Source organism: Larus michahellis, chromosome 1 (genome assembly GCF_964199755.1).
Source record: "Larus michahellis chromosome 1, bLarMic1.1, whole genome shotgun sequence".
In the NCBI taxonomy this organism is placed as follows: Eukaryota; Metazoa; Chordata; class Aves; order Charadriiformes; family Laridae; genus Larus; species Larus michahellis.
The window spans coordinates 160,701,616-160,715,489 of NC_133896.1; positions in this window are offsets into that span (position 1 = coordinate 160,701,616).

Here is a 13,874-nt window from a genome sequence, read left to right on the forward strand (position 1 = left end):
TATATACAAAACAGTATCAATCTCCCAGGGAGATGTCACTGGCAATCACTGGGAAAGTTCCAGACTGGTCTCCGTGACAGATGGGAACTGGATTCTGGAACCTAGCTTCATGAATGCACAGAGCAGGATCAAAGGCAGATGAACTGACAGGGTCCTCCTTGACATCAGTCATTGAAGAGAGCCACTGAAGAAGCCATAGCACTGAAAAAGAAGCTGATCCCTTGGTCCCTCAGCTTTTATACTGAGCATGGCAGATGGAATGGAATACCCTATTCGTAGGTTTGGGTCACCTGTCCTGTCCACTCCTCCCCACAGGTGCAACCCCTCCCCAGGGTAAACAATCAAGTCAGATGACCCTGGCTGTCACAGCAACAAGTAAGAGCAAGAGCCTGTCACTGAACAGAAAGCTGGCACTGCTCCACCCCAAACCAGGACAAGATAGAAAGTTATTATTCATTATTTCCTGAAAAAAACACCCAAAACTCTACATCAGAAAAAAATAAATGCTTGTATTACTATTTTTATGCTAAAGTTTTTGGCAGCACACAAATGCTGTAACTTGACAGAGGCAATGTATATCATACGAAGAGAATGAGAGCTCTTGCATTAAGAAGTAGCAATTACTTGTCAGATTCCCTACAGAACCTTAAAAAGTCTGTAGACATCTAAGCAAAAAGTAAAGTTTGTTGTTTCTGCCAAGAACATGGGATTGTGATTTTAGTTGCCCTATTTCCCTATCCTAACATAAATGATAGCTGACACTTATTCAAAGTATTGGTAAATGCAAATAACAGTAGGAAAGTCCAGAGATAATGTGCATAAAATAGAAACAATGGAAGCACTTGTGGTACGGCAATAGTCCACAAGAATTCTGAAATGGGAAAAGCCTCTGGGAAAAAAGAGGGGGCTAAGAATTAGTTTCCTTTCTTTTTAACCAAACACTTGTATAACCCATATCCTTGCTGAATCGTAATGACATTTTTGTATTCCCTCTATCATACAGATGATCTACAGGTTTTATTTAGGAAAATCTGGTCTCTGGTAACACGCTTCAGAGAGCTGAAATAAGTATCTTTTTATTACTCTATTCTAGACAAGAGGGTTGAACATCTTATGTTCCGTTATACAACATTATTCTGTTTTCATTATGTCACTTTGATGTTTTTAGGTGCTTTCAATCCTCTTAAAAAATAAGATACTACTTTAAAAAATCACGCTGAAGTCTGAAATGTAGAACATTCCTGGTAAAACTAGTTAAAAACTTTTGCAAAATCGTATCTTTTTATTGGGAAAAAATAATTTGTTGAAATTTACCTTTTCACAAAATTTTGCTTTTTTCTAGGCTTTTAAATTGAAAAATGTTGAAATGAAATGCTTAAGTAAATGCCTTATTTTCTTGTTTCATTTTAGCACTCAATTTTTCATTTATCCATATTTGCATTTTAATCTTTTATTTAGGACAAACATTTTAATATTGTTGAAATTAATTATTTTAGTGTTTTGAAGTTAATATTTTGAGGATTTGAGCTTTTTTTGTTCATTAGGGAAAAATATCTTCTTTTTACTTGGGATATGAGAAATTTCAGGATTCCTTTTGGAACGGGCATTCCTTTATGGAATATGAATTCTTTGGAAATCTGAATTTCTAACCATGGCCAGGATAATAAAGCTCAGTGTAGCATAACATAGCTTTACTGAATATAAATGTAGAGAAGTCAAAATTATGAGAGGGTCTAAAGTAACTTTACACTTAAGCATTACCATTAACAGTGATTGGTTTAGGTCTTATTCCCATGTTGAATGAGGTGGTCATGGTGATAAGACTGTTTACCCTCTATTTACATCTTTGTGAATCTGGCCCAAAAATCTATTGGAGGAAAAGTGAAGTGTTTTGGAAACTTTGTGTCAAAGTCAGCAAAGATAACTTTAGATCAATTGGATAGGGTTACATTTCTGGAGAGCTGCTGGGAAAGCTAATGTACATGGGGAGAGAGAACTACAGAGTTCACCTTAAAAATGAGATATTGGCAGAAATGGAGGCCAGAGAGCAGAAAAAAGAATGGCAAGAGTTGTATATAAAGAAAACCTGCTCATTTCTAACAGCTAATTTAAATGATAAAAAGTGGCCTCAGAGGCTTTTATTCATTCTTATTTACAGAAAAAAATTCATGTGTCATATTGCATCATATCATATCAGGTGTCTAGTTTTGCCTGGATGCCCATTTACAAAGCAGATAATCTGTGGTGGAAAACAGTCTCTGTATTCTGCAGAAAAAAAGGATATTTAACATATGCACAGTGATTGTGACCACTGTACACAGGTTCAGCATCACCGCCTAACAGCTGAGTGCTAAAATTGTGAGCCACTTATGCTAGGATAATCTTAATTGGAGGAACTTTTGCGTATGCATACAGTATGCTGTATACTTGGTCATTTTAGATTTGAATTACATTCTTTTTCAGAAGACAAGAAAAAGCAGGATTATAGGTAAGGTAATGCCTTTCCTCCTACTTCTTTTTTCATTCATGAACTCCTTCTTTCATTTTGTCCGCTTTCTTTTACATATGATTTCCTTCTAAGGTCTGTTTTGTGCAATACGTGCATTTCACTGTTGCAGCAAAGCATTTTAATATATTTTTACTTTATATTAAAATTAGATGATACTTAAAACTGAAAGGAGGGAAAATTCCTTTCCTGCATATTATGTTTCCAATCTCTGCAGGTTACAAAACTGGTGTAAGTGCAATTTGCACAGGTATTACTGAGACTCAGCTTTGGAATGCTGACAAGCTGCCATGCAGTATTATACCTGTTCTGCTTCTGAGGTGCATTTGAAATGATTGGCAGGAGAATTTAGCAGTAAGGAACTGTATGTCTGTATCTTGCATGATGGGATGTTCCTTTTTGGTGTCACACTTCTGAGGAAAATACTGCTCTTTCTTTTTATGTGTTTTTAAGAAAAAGAATTGTGCACTGTGTGGATGTATGTGTGCATCGAACTTTGCATTATGGAAAAAGTGTGTTTGGCTTCAGAAACTTGTCCTGGAGATGAAGCCAAAAAATGCCACAAAACACTCAATCTACCATCCTAGCTATTACTGAACACACAAGGACAATAACCAGTCAAATAAATTTAAGATAAGTTTAAGATATAAACTGGTTGGCCCGGTAGATATATCTTGAGAAAAGCTATTTTAAAATCTACTTTCTCTTACTGTCCCTAGCTTGGGTAGGGACAAGCCTGAAATCCTGCTTGTCCCAAGACTCGTCTCATTCATCTTCCTGTCTAGTGTTACCATATCAGATGTCTTTAAGAATCAGTCACAGATTTCATCTTTTCAGTCATGCCTTCCACACACAAGTGTTCACTTGATTTTCTCATAACTCCTCCTTTTGTATCTTGCCTAACATCGAGTAATCCTAAACTAGATGCTGACACAGAATATGCGATCTTTTTGTTAGGAGAACCTTATTCTTATTTTCTACTTACTCTGATTTATGACAATGGGAACCTCAATATTTTTATGTTGATGTCTTTCCTTCCTTTTTTTTCTTCTAATAAAATATGTCTTTCTGTGTATGCACCTTCAGAAATTTAAACAAAGTATTTTTTTAATGTTTATTTTTGTCAAATTTTGATCAAATAAAATGTAGTGTTCTGAAGGTATTCATCACAATTTCTTCCCCAAATTCCCAGCAAGTGCATTAATAGATGCATGGACTGAGAACAGGTCACATCCTCTATTTTTCATGTGTTTTGTAAGAAGACATAGGGTAGATCCTGACCAAAGAACGGCTTCCTTCTTCCTTTACTCTACAGGTTCACTGTAATATGTCAACATAGGTTCTGAAAATCAATTTATCATATTAAGCAGAGAAGTGAAAGAAATGTTTCTTTTAGGCAAGTAAATGGTCAAAGATGCTCTTTGTGCCTTGACACCAGTGGCTAATGACTGGTTAAAAAATATGAGGTCAAAAATCTGATTTCGTGCACTTTTTCTTTGGAACACAATTTTAGTGCATTGGTTAGTGTTGATTCCCTTCATGTTTTCCATAGGGATCTCATATTTGATTTATCAATAATGACAAGGGGAAGGTATAAAACCCTGGATTTTCTTTATTCATGGTTCTATTTGTTGCTGAGGGATTGGTTGGTGTAAGCAGGAGGAGATCAGGAGTGAGAATCTTCAGTTAGCTCAGACTTGCCAAAAGAGCCGATAATTTCTGTTTGCAGGTAGGTTGCCATAGGTCCCCTCCAAATAATTGTATTGTGCTGAAGTGATAATGACAGCCATATTAATCTTTTATTTCTCATTCTTGAAATTTTTCAGACATCAGGATTGAGATGAAGTGACTTCAACTCTTTGAAAGCAGTTGTTTTAGTCTTGAACAAATGCTTTATCTACAGGACTGTAGGTCTGGCTGCAATCTGAGTGTTACTAATCACAGTCAAAAATATGGAGATTGCTTCTAGGAATGACAGTAAGAATCATGATAGAAATTTAAATCTAATCTCAGTCAGAACTGAGTTGCGAGGTTTCATTCTCACTGTAAGCTGTGGGCAAGGAGAAGAGAGGAGGTGGAGTGGCTTTTCTTCTAAACTCATCTAATCTAATCCCCTTCTCAGTTAAAATGAAAGCTAATTTCATGAGCCTTTGCCCTTTTATGAGAAGAAAAAGAAAAAAAAAAAAAGAAAGAAAAAAAGAAGAACGGGGTGATGTATTTTCTTTATCTGTTAAGCTTGATATTTATTATGATTAAAATCATTAAGTAAATGAAAGGTCTGATTCTATTACTTATAAAATCATCAGTATTCATTCCAGATGGTGACAGTATGAAATAATTTTGGCTCCATGAGCTCTATCATATTTCCTTTACTGTCTCTTTCTGTCTGTATTTTCATGTAGTTGATTATAAATTGTTACACTAAAAAATTCTCCAGCAGTTTACCAGATGTTAAACATAAATAGAATAACATGTACATCTGAAGCTATTAATTTTATTTTTTTTTAAATGTTTATTTCTAGGCCTTCGTAAGTCAGGATCCTCAGAAACAAAATTTTTTAAAAGGACTTTGCAACTATTGTTATGTTATACTACTGTTGTGGAGAATCCCACGTGGATCTCCCTGGCTCTATGCTTCTAAATATGTCCAGATTTAAAGATGGCAATGCTCTCTTTCTTTCTTGATTTTTCCCTATGACTTCTTTCTGTCTATATAAACTATTGTTGCATTGATACAGGGTACAGATGTACTTGGCATTTCTATTTGCGCTTTGTAATTTTTTTTCTTTCACATAATTAAGTTCTTATGTAAAATGTTACTTTATTTGTCATCAGAATTTTTCGTTTGGCTTCCTTAGCTGCCAATATGAAACTACATGATTACAGGCAAGGCAGAAGACAAGATTCATTGTAAGAAAAGAGATTTCAATGAAAAAAGGACAGAAATATTTACAGAAATAAGGGGAGCACTGTGAAGATTGTAATGCCGGACCATACTTCTCCTTTAATAGTCTTAATACTTTTATAAGAGTTGAAGGCTCAAAATCAATGATGAAAAAGTAACAAAATTACTAGTGGTCATATTTTCAGAGTAAAATGTTATATTTATATATTTAACTGTAATTTTGACATGCTTATTCTGATATCTCCATGTGTGATTTTAATGTACTCAACAAGAAGAAATGAGATGGCCCAGAGGATGTGTACCTGAGATATGATTACTGATGACCACCTTGGAAATCCTTAAATTGAATCAATTTTCTCAGTATTTCAAAATTTTGAAGAAAGTAATCATCTGCAACTGTTAGTCACTTCTGAATACAATCCTAAGGATGAAGATAAAATGCAAATAATATCTTGACATAAAAGATTCACTTTAGTGTTTCTTTTATTCTTGCACATTAGAAATAAAAAGAGAAAAAATGGGAAATAAAAAGATTAAAAAAAAGAAAAGATGCTGTGTTCTTACAGTAGTCCAAACAGAAGAGCAGCAAAACAGAATCTGGAATCTTATAAAAGCTTGCTATGTTGTTGCTATTATTCCACACTTGCTTTCCATAGTTTCCTGCTTTTTTCTGTAGTTCCCTGTTTTCACAAAGTTTCTTCTGTAAAACTCCATTTTTTTTCCCCTCCCAAATTCTCTTTCATCACAGAGTCAAATTAATAATGCAAAATGAAGATCATGATTCTCAAGATAGGTCGATGTCAACATAGTCTTCATGTATACTTAATTTGTATACTTCTTTTCATAGATATGAATACAAACTGCTGGAACAGAAAACTCCATGTATTTAACACACATTATGTATATGTTTATTTTGTATTGAAAATGGCTGTATTTCTGTTGCTAGTGACTGACATCGCAGCAGTGTAAGGTTTGAGCAGGTATGTTTTGCTTCTGTAACTGCACATGGAGTAAATTCACTGTTTTCAACATAATTACTGCACTGACAGGCATAGTTACAGTCCTGATCTCACCTGACAACTAAAATGGTTCTTGTCGCCATCAGCAAAATTAAAGCTCACAGAGGAACACACAAATAAAAATAAATCCTGTAAAATATCTTCTCTGAACATGCCTGGGCCATGAAACAAGCTTCTGAGATATCGACTTTATCTTAGAGGTGTTTCCTTCAAGGTCAGGGTCCAGGCATGTTAACAGCATTTGGAAATCATGCCTGTTACTGTCTGTTTTATATGCTCTCTGTGAAGACAATAAAGGTCTCTCAAGCTGTTCATCCAGTATTCTATGAAAGTGCACAAAATTGAAAAACTGAGAACATGAGCCTTGATATAAATTTGAAGTGAAAAATATACCAGACAACTTCTTTCTTCGTGGAAACTGGTTGAGGAAATATTTGTTCAATTCCATTGAAATATGTCCTCTAGCAACTGAGAATCTCACAAAAAAAAATGCTAGAATATAAAGATTCAGCACAAAGAACAAGAGTGCTGAGACTGTAATATCTGAAATTTTCAAAAAACAATAGAGACTCCATCAATAAATTCTTCATAATGCACAGAATATTTTGAAGAAGAACCAAAATGTTTGGATATTGGTATGCAGGAGTAGATGTTAGAATATGGTAAAAATGTTTTCACTAAATTGGTGTGAGAAGGGCATACATCAGGTGTTGAAGAAATAAAACACTCGAAACTTAGCTTCAATGAAAAATCTTTGCAAAAATAATAGCAGTCATGTACAAACAGCCTCCATCCATCTCATCTAATAAAGACTTGGGCTGAGGGGTTAGGCACTTGAAATGTCTACCATTTGAGTATTTGGTGCCAAAGTTGAATTCTGTGTTAAACATCCTGACTCCACTCAGAATGACATCTACAACAGCTGTCAGAGGAGAAGGTTCAACTTTTCTGGAAGTGGAGAAGGATGACAGGTCAGTGCCCAAAGGTTCAACTTTCTAGGTTATTTTGCCTTCATGAGCCAAAAAAGTTTAGATTCACATCTTTAACTTTTTATTTTCTTTCTTCCCCCCCCCTAAAAACTAGAGGGAAAGTAACTGAAGTAAGAGTTTCACCTTCCCCCCTTCCCTGGTGAAGTTCTTCCAATGGGAAAAAATAACTAAACGCTGGGTCTGATTGGGGGAGTCACTCACTGTAATTCAATGAGGCTATAAGTCCCAGAAAAGGCATGCAGATTTAAGACAAACCTCTGCTTTTATACTGAGTGCATTAATGCAGCTTACTGGCTGCTTTTTATTCCTTTTCTGTCACAAGGGGAATAAGGACCTAATTTCTAAGTGCTCAGGTTTGTCACTGCCTCTCCATACTCTCTTGAGAGTCTTCATTTACCAGTTCAAGATTGTTCTTTATCTTTGATCTTTGTTAACTTTTTCCTCACAGTGACATGTTATGGATCAGAGGCAGTATCTTTGAGCACATAACTGCAGAGATTTCTTCAACTAAAGATGGTATCTGTATGATACACTGTGAACAAGACTGTATCACAGGTCTCTGCACAAAATGCTTACAGAAGGGTGGGTAATTCATTATATTCAGGATAGAAGGAATACAGAGAGAGAGATGTATGGTAATTTGCTTTGCTAATCCATTAAAAGAAAACGTCAGTGCTGGTTACCCCGAGGAATGGGCCCAACTCTTTGAGATTTTTAATTAGAATTACAAAAAAATCAAAACAGTGGAGTTACAATAATCCTTTGAAAGTTGAGAATTTTATAGTCATGTGATTATGTTAGATATGCTACGGCAAGAGAATGTGCTACTGCTTCAGTATACAATTTTGTCAGAAATCATTTTAATAGCCTTGGGCTTTTCTCATAGTTACTAATCTATATGATAATATCTTCATTATTAGATTACAATAACTGAAGTAAGGCAAAGAAATTCTTTGTTCTAGCTTAAGCCTGGGTGGGTTTTTTTGTGGATCTCAATATTTTTATTATGAATAAATGTATCGGTGAAGAATGATGTCTGTGAAAAGCAGAGAGCTGAACATGCTAATGATGTTCATTTCTGAATCACTTTGAAACAGAATACAAGTTGTACCCAAGCAGACTGAGCAAGCAAAAATATTGAATGAAGCTCAGTGATGATGGAATAAAGGTAGTTCAAAAAAACCAAATAATCCATTCTCTCCCATAGCTGCCCACAGACTTTTTTTCTAGCAAAAGCCATGTATACACTGGGCATGTCCCCACACAGTTTTACAGTGTCTACCTGAAAAGAGAGGATTTAGAGGAAGTTTTGGTTTAGATGATAGTTTATAGTCAGAGTTGCGTCTCCAAAGGGCAATTCAGGTATAAGGCTGAATCAGCCTATGGAATTATTAACTCCTTTCCACTGATTTTTAAGGTTTTCAATGTAGATGCCACAGTAGATGCATAATATTGGGAGGAAGGTTTAAGTTGAGCATACACAAACATATACATACATACATAAAATAACTGCTCAGCATTTGTCTTTTGGTATTACTGAAGTTGGTTGACTTTGAGTGTGTCTGTATCTGTGTTTTGCTTCAGATCAGGGTTGCATCTTTGAAGTGGATCTCCCAAATGTCCTGACTTACCCTGCTTTGGCTCACATTGAGAAGTAATCTTGGAGTGTGTTAGATTCCTTTTTTATGAAACAGATTTGGAAGATATCCTCCAGGAATACACCCAGTGCACTTCAAGGACTGATAGATGGTCAGTCCATTGGTCCAGGGTGCAGCAAATCCAAAACACATGAAATGTACGTGTTGTGGCCTTGGCAGAAATTCTAGAGGTCCATTGCTACAAATCTATACCATGACAACCAATAAAGCAGAGTATGTAACCTAAATCATCTCTAAACAATTCTCCAGTCATTGTGAAGCATTATCTTCAGCATTTTTTCAATTTTTTATTCCAGTGTGGCTTGCCTTCTAGTGTTGGGATGTTCTAACTGTAGATAAGGCAATGCAAATTTACATTCCAAAGTCTGGGCTGATACTTTGCTGTGTCTTTTTGTGTCTTACCAGGTAAATGGAAAAAATAAGATTATATTTTGATAAAATAACTATAATATTTTTGATCACGTTAAGACCTTCTTCCTATGCAAATGATCTCGAGCCTGGAATGGGTATGACTTACTTTATTCACAGAATCACAGAATCACAGAATCATAGGGTCGGAAGGGACCTCTGGAGATGATCTAGTCCAACCCTCCTGCCAGTGCAGGGTCACCTAGAGCAGCAACTAGCAAACTTGCTGAGGGTGCACTCTATCCCTTCATCCAGGTCGTTGATGAATATATTGAACAGGACTGTACCCAGTACTGACCCCTGGGGAACACCACTCATCGCTGACCCCCAACTAGACTCCGTGCCCCTAATCACTATCTTCTGAGCTCTGTCTTTCAACCAGTTATCTATCCACTGCACTGTCTGTTCATCTAACCCACTCTTCCTAAGCTTCCCTATGAGGATGCTGTGGGAGACCACGTTGAAAGCCTTGCTGAAGTCAAGGTAGACAACATCCATTGCCCTCCCCTCATCTATCCATCCAGTCATGCCATCGTAGAAGGCTATCAGATTAGTCAGACATGATTTCCTCTTCGTGAATCCATGTTGAGTATTTCTGATAGCTTTCTTTTCCTCCACGTGCCTTGAGATGATGCCCAGAACAAGCTGTTCCATCATCTTTCCAGGGATGGAGGTGAGGCTGACCGGCCTGTAGTTCCCCAGCTCTTCCTTTTTGCCTTTCTTGAAGACTGGAGTGACATTGGCTTTCCTCCAGTCCTCAGGCACCTCGCCTGTTCTCCAGGACCTTTCAAAGATGATGGAGAGCGGCCCAGCAATGACTTCCGCCAGCTCCCTCAGCACTCTCGGGTGCATCCCATCAGGACCAATGGACTTGTGGATATCTAATTGCCCTAACTGATCTCTCACTTGATCCTCCATTATTTTTCTTATTTTCACTTATCTCTTTCCAGGATAGAAAGCAGAAGAAGGTACCCTGTAAGCTGCTTTATATGCTCTCTTTGAATCTTCACTGACTCTCTAAACCAAGGCAGATTTAGCAGTATGCACAGTTCAGGAATTATGGAGAAGGTAAGGGATAGTGACATCTTGATCATATGAGAAAGAGAGAACAAAAGGAAAAACCTCTGAAAATCTTCCTTCAATGAAACAATTATTTACCACACTGGAATGGTGGGGAAATGGAGGACAAAATCTATGGGGCTTTAAAATATCCAAAATATTTTTTTTCTAAGAAAATACTCAATATAAGTGCTTTTCATGTTTCACTCTGCACAGGAAAGCAAAGGGAAGAGTTAAATTGTATCCAATTGTAGACAACTGGAGCTGATTTTGAGGTTCGGAGGAATCTTATTTTAGAGCAAATGTTGTGTAGTTTCACATGTAGTTTCAAATGTTGTGTAGTTTCAAATGTTGTGTAGTTTCAGGTTGGCAAATTCTAGAAAAGATCTATTACTTCATGTGTTCATTTTGAAAGGTTAGAATAACAATTAGAACAATTACATGAACTTAGAGCTCTTGAAAATGAAGTATTAATGCTACTTGCTAAGGCTAAGTGTACTTCAGATAGGGGTTTGCAGGTCAGTCCTTCAGTTTTGATGTACTATGTTATTCCTGTCATTAGGCTACCGCTGAGATGAGGTTATGAGGCATGATTGTGTGACATTCAAATGTCATCCAATATTTAGATGGGTCCATGTTTCATTCACTAACTCATTGTTGCTATTGCATTGAGGGCCAAATTTTAGTCTTCAAAAATGAAAGGATACAGAAAGGTTCTGGGTAAACTAGTTCTTCTTTAAAAACACCTTTAAGGAATGACTTTGGAAAATAATTATCTTATAGAGTATAGTTTATCATAAAGCCCCTTCTAATTATAATGAATAGATAAGCAATGTTATATAAAATGCTGTTGTTATCAAACAAGGAAAAGTAAACACCTCAAATTTTACACATGACCATTACTTAGCAGTCAAAGAGAAAAAAGTAATTAAATGAACAAACTTGTCTAAATAGAACTGCAGTAGACATGTAGTTAGAATATAATTGCACTTTTTCAGTACGACATTTGCAGAATGTGCCATTATGTTTTTAATGACCACAGGTGTGTAGGTGTTCTGTTTCACCTCTCACAAAAAAAAAAAAAAAACAAAAAACAACAACCCAAAACCAATGCCAGAACAACAAAAATCTCTAACATTCACGCATGGGTTTTGGATTATTTTTATGACGTTTAAAATATGTAATGTGCTCCTATTATTATTAGATCTGTGTTACTTCAGAATGCCACCTGCTGTCTCCCTGCCACTTTTGATACCTCTTCAGTATCAATACAAGTTTTTATGTTGATCCAGTCTAGCCTTGCGTAGTTTAGCAAATACAAATAAGTGCCAGGGGTGCAATAGCTACAGGCAAATTTACTAGAAGAAAAACTGCTTGGAAGGATTTCTCCAGTTAGTTTCACTTTTCCACATCAAGAGAATTAGAAGCGGGAATCTATCTCTGAAAATATGTTCAGAGCTAACAAAGTTGGTGTTGGTCACCTTTTAAACACGTATTTGAAAGAGAAGCAGCATTGGAATTATACTCATACTGTAAGAGCTCCTTATGCACCCTGTAATTTATTGTACAGGGCCAGAAGTGAAGTAGAAGGTTAGAAGGAAAAAATCAAGTTCTGCTGTGAGCTACTACAAGCAGCAGAAATTATGCTATTATACCTTTTCCTAGTCATTATTTTGGACTTTATCATGGACCACCTTAGCAGATATGAAGTGTGTCTGGAATGTGTCTGCTTGCCTTTCCTTCTGTCTAATTTTTGCCACACTTTTAAAAATAAGTTTAAGAGCTAACTATCTTTTAAGATCAAAACTATGTTTTAGTTTCAGGTGTGATTGTACTATATCATATAGTATAACTGAATAATTTGGCTACAATTATAACCAGAGTGTTGAGTGAAAATTTCATTCACCTGAAGTTGTGCTCTATTGCTTTTGTAACTGACAATACAGAAATGTTTTTTCAATAAGGAAAAACTTTGATTTTGAATCTTTTCACCTCTATTTTTTGTTATACATTAATTTAATATTTTATTACACTTTTCATTATTTAATTTAAAATAAGATAACATTATTGACAACTCATGCAGAAAGTTAATTTTATATTATGTGTCATAGTAAGTATAACAGCATAATGTATATTATGGGTTCAAAAAAGGCACTATTCATCTATTTTATTTGGAATATAATAATTTTATAAGCTTTTTTCCATGTTTTTTTTTTCTTTTAAAGCTTGCATTCATTCCCCAAAAGAAGAAAGAAGTAGACTCTTCCACAGAAAGAAACAAATTTGATTTTCTGATTGTTTCTACTTCATACCCAAGACTTCCAGTTTTCCTCCTTTAGTCTAAAACCAGAAAATAATCTACTACTGCTACACATAAAATGATAACTTCCTACTTGCTTCAAGTCAGCCATTTTTTTTTAAGGTACTATAGTGAATAAGTAGGGGTAAACTGTAACTACACCCTTTTCCTCCCCTTTCAACCATTCCTTATTCCCATTTTCATCACTCCCTCTCTGAGAATGAAATTATCAGATACTTTGCAGCTGTAGAAAGCCAGTGACAGAACAGGTGATCCTGCTTTGCCTTATGTCCCGAACTGCAATTTTGTTTTGCTGAGTTTGTAACGTGTCATTTAGAAAAGGGGCCTGCATCATTAAGAAAACTACAGAATTGTGTGACAAAAGGAGGTTTAACATTCGTTCATGTATTGCTTGCTGTTCTTTTTTATGTTTGAATAGTTATTTTTTTGTCTTCACCAGCAATCTCTAAGTTCATTTTGTTAGCTAGCAATGGAAAGGTTTATTCTAAGTCATGATGTCATGTCATTACTTTACATAATTGGTTTCATGATTCTCTGATGTTATACTGGAAATGTAAAGTGTAAATCCTTAAATATAAAATAAAAATAAAAGAAAATCAAGTTGCAAAAGGTAAATACAGTTGAATCACATAGTTACAGTAAAAAAGAGGATTGAATTAATTTTTGTTAAGATTCACACATTTTTGTTTCTTTAGAAACAAACCAAATTCTTTAGAGAGTTTTACAAATTATTTAAAGTATATTTTCTGTTCTTTATTGAAATTTGTTGTCACAGCTATTGAGGAGCGTAGAAGTCAGTATTATTTTTTAAATCTAAGCATATAATAATTAGGCAAACATGATCCAATTTTGAAATGTTGCAATCATCCAAACATCTGAAATAGCCACAAGGCTGGGAGGAAGTTAGTTGTAATATTTTAGTTCTTCCATACAGTCTAAACTCCTCCTCATTTTACACCATCTCTTATGCATATTCTCCTTTGTTCTTCATACGGTTATCTTCTCAAAGT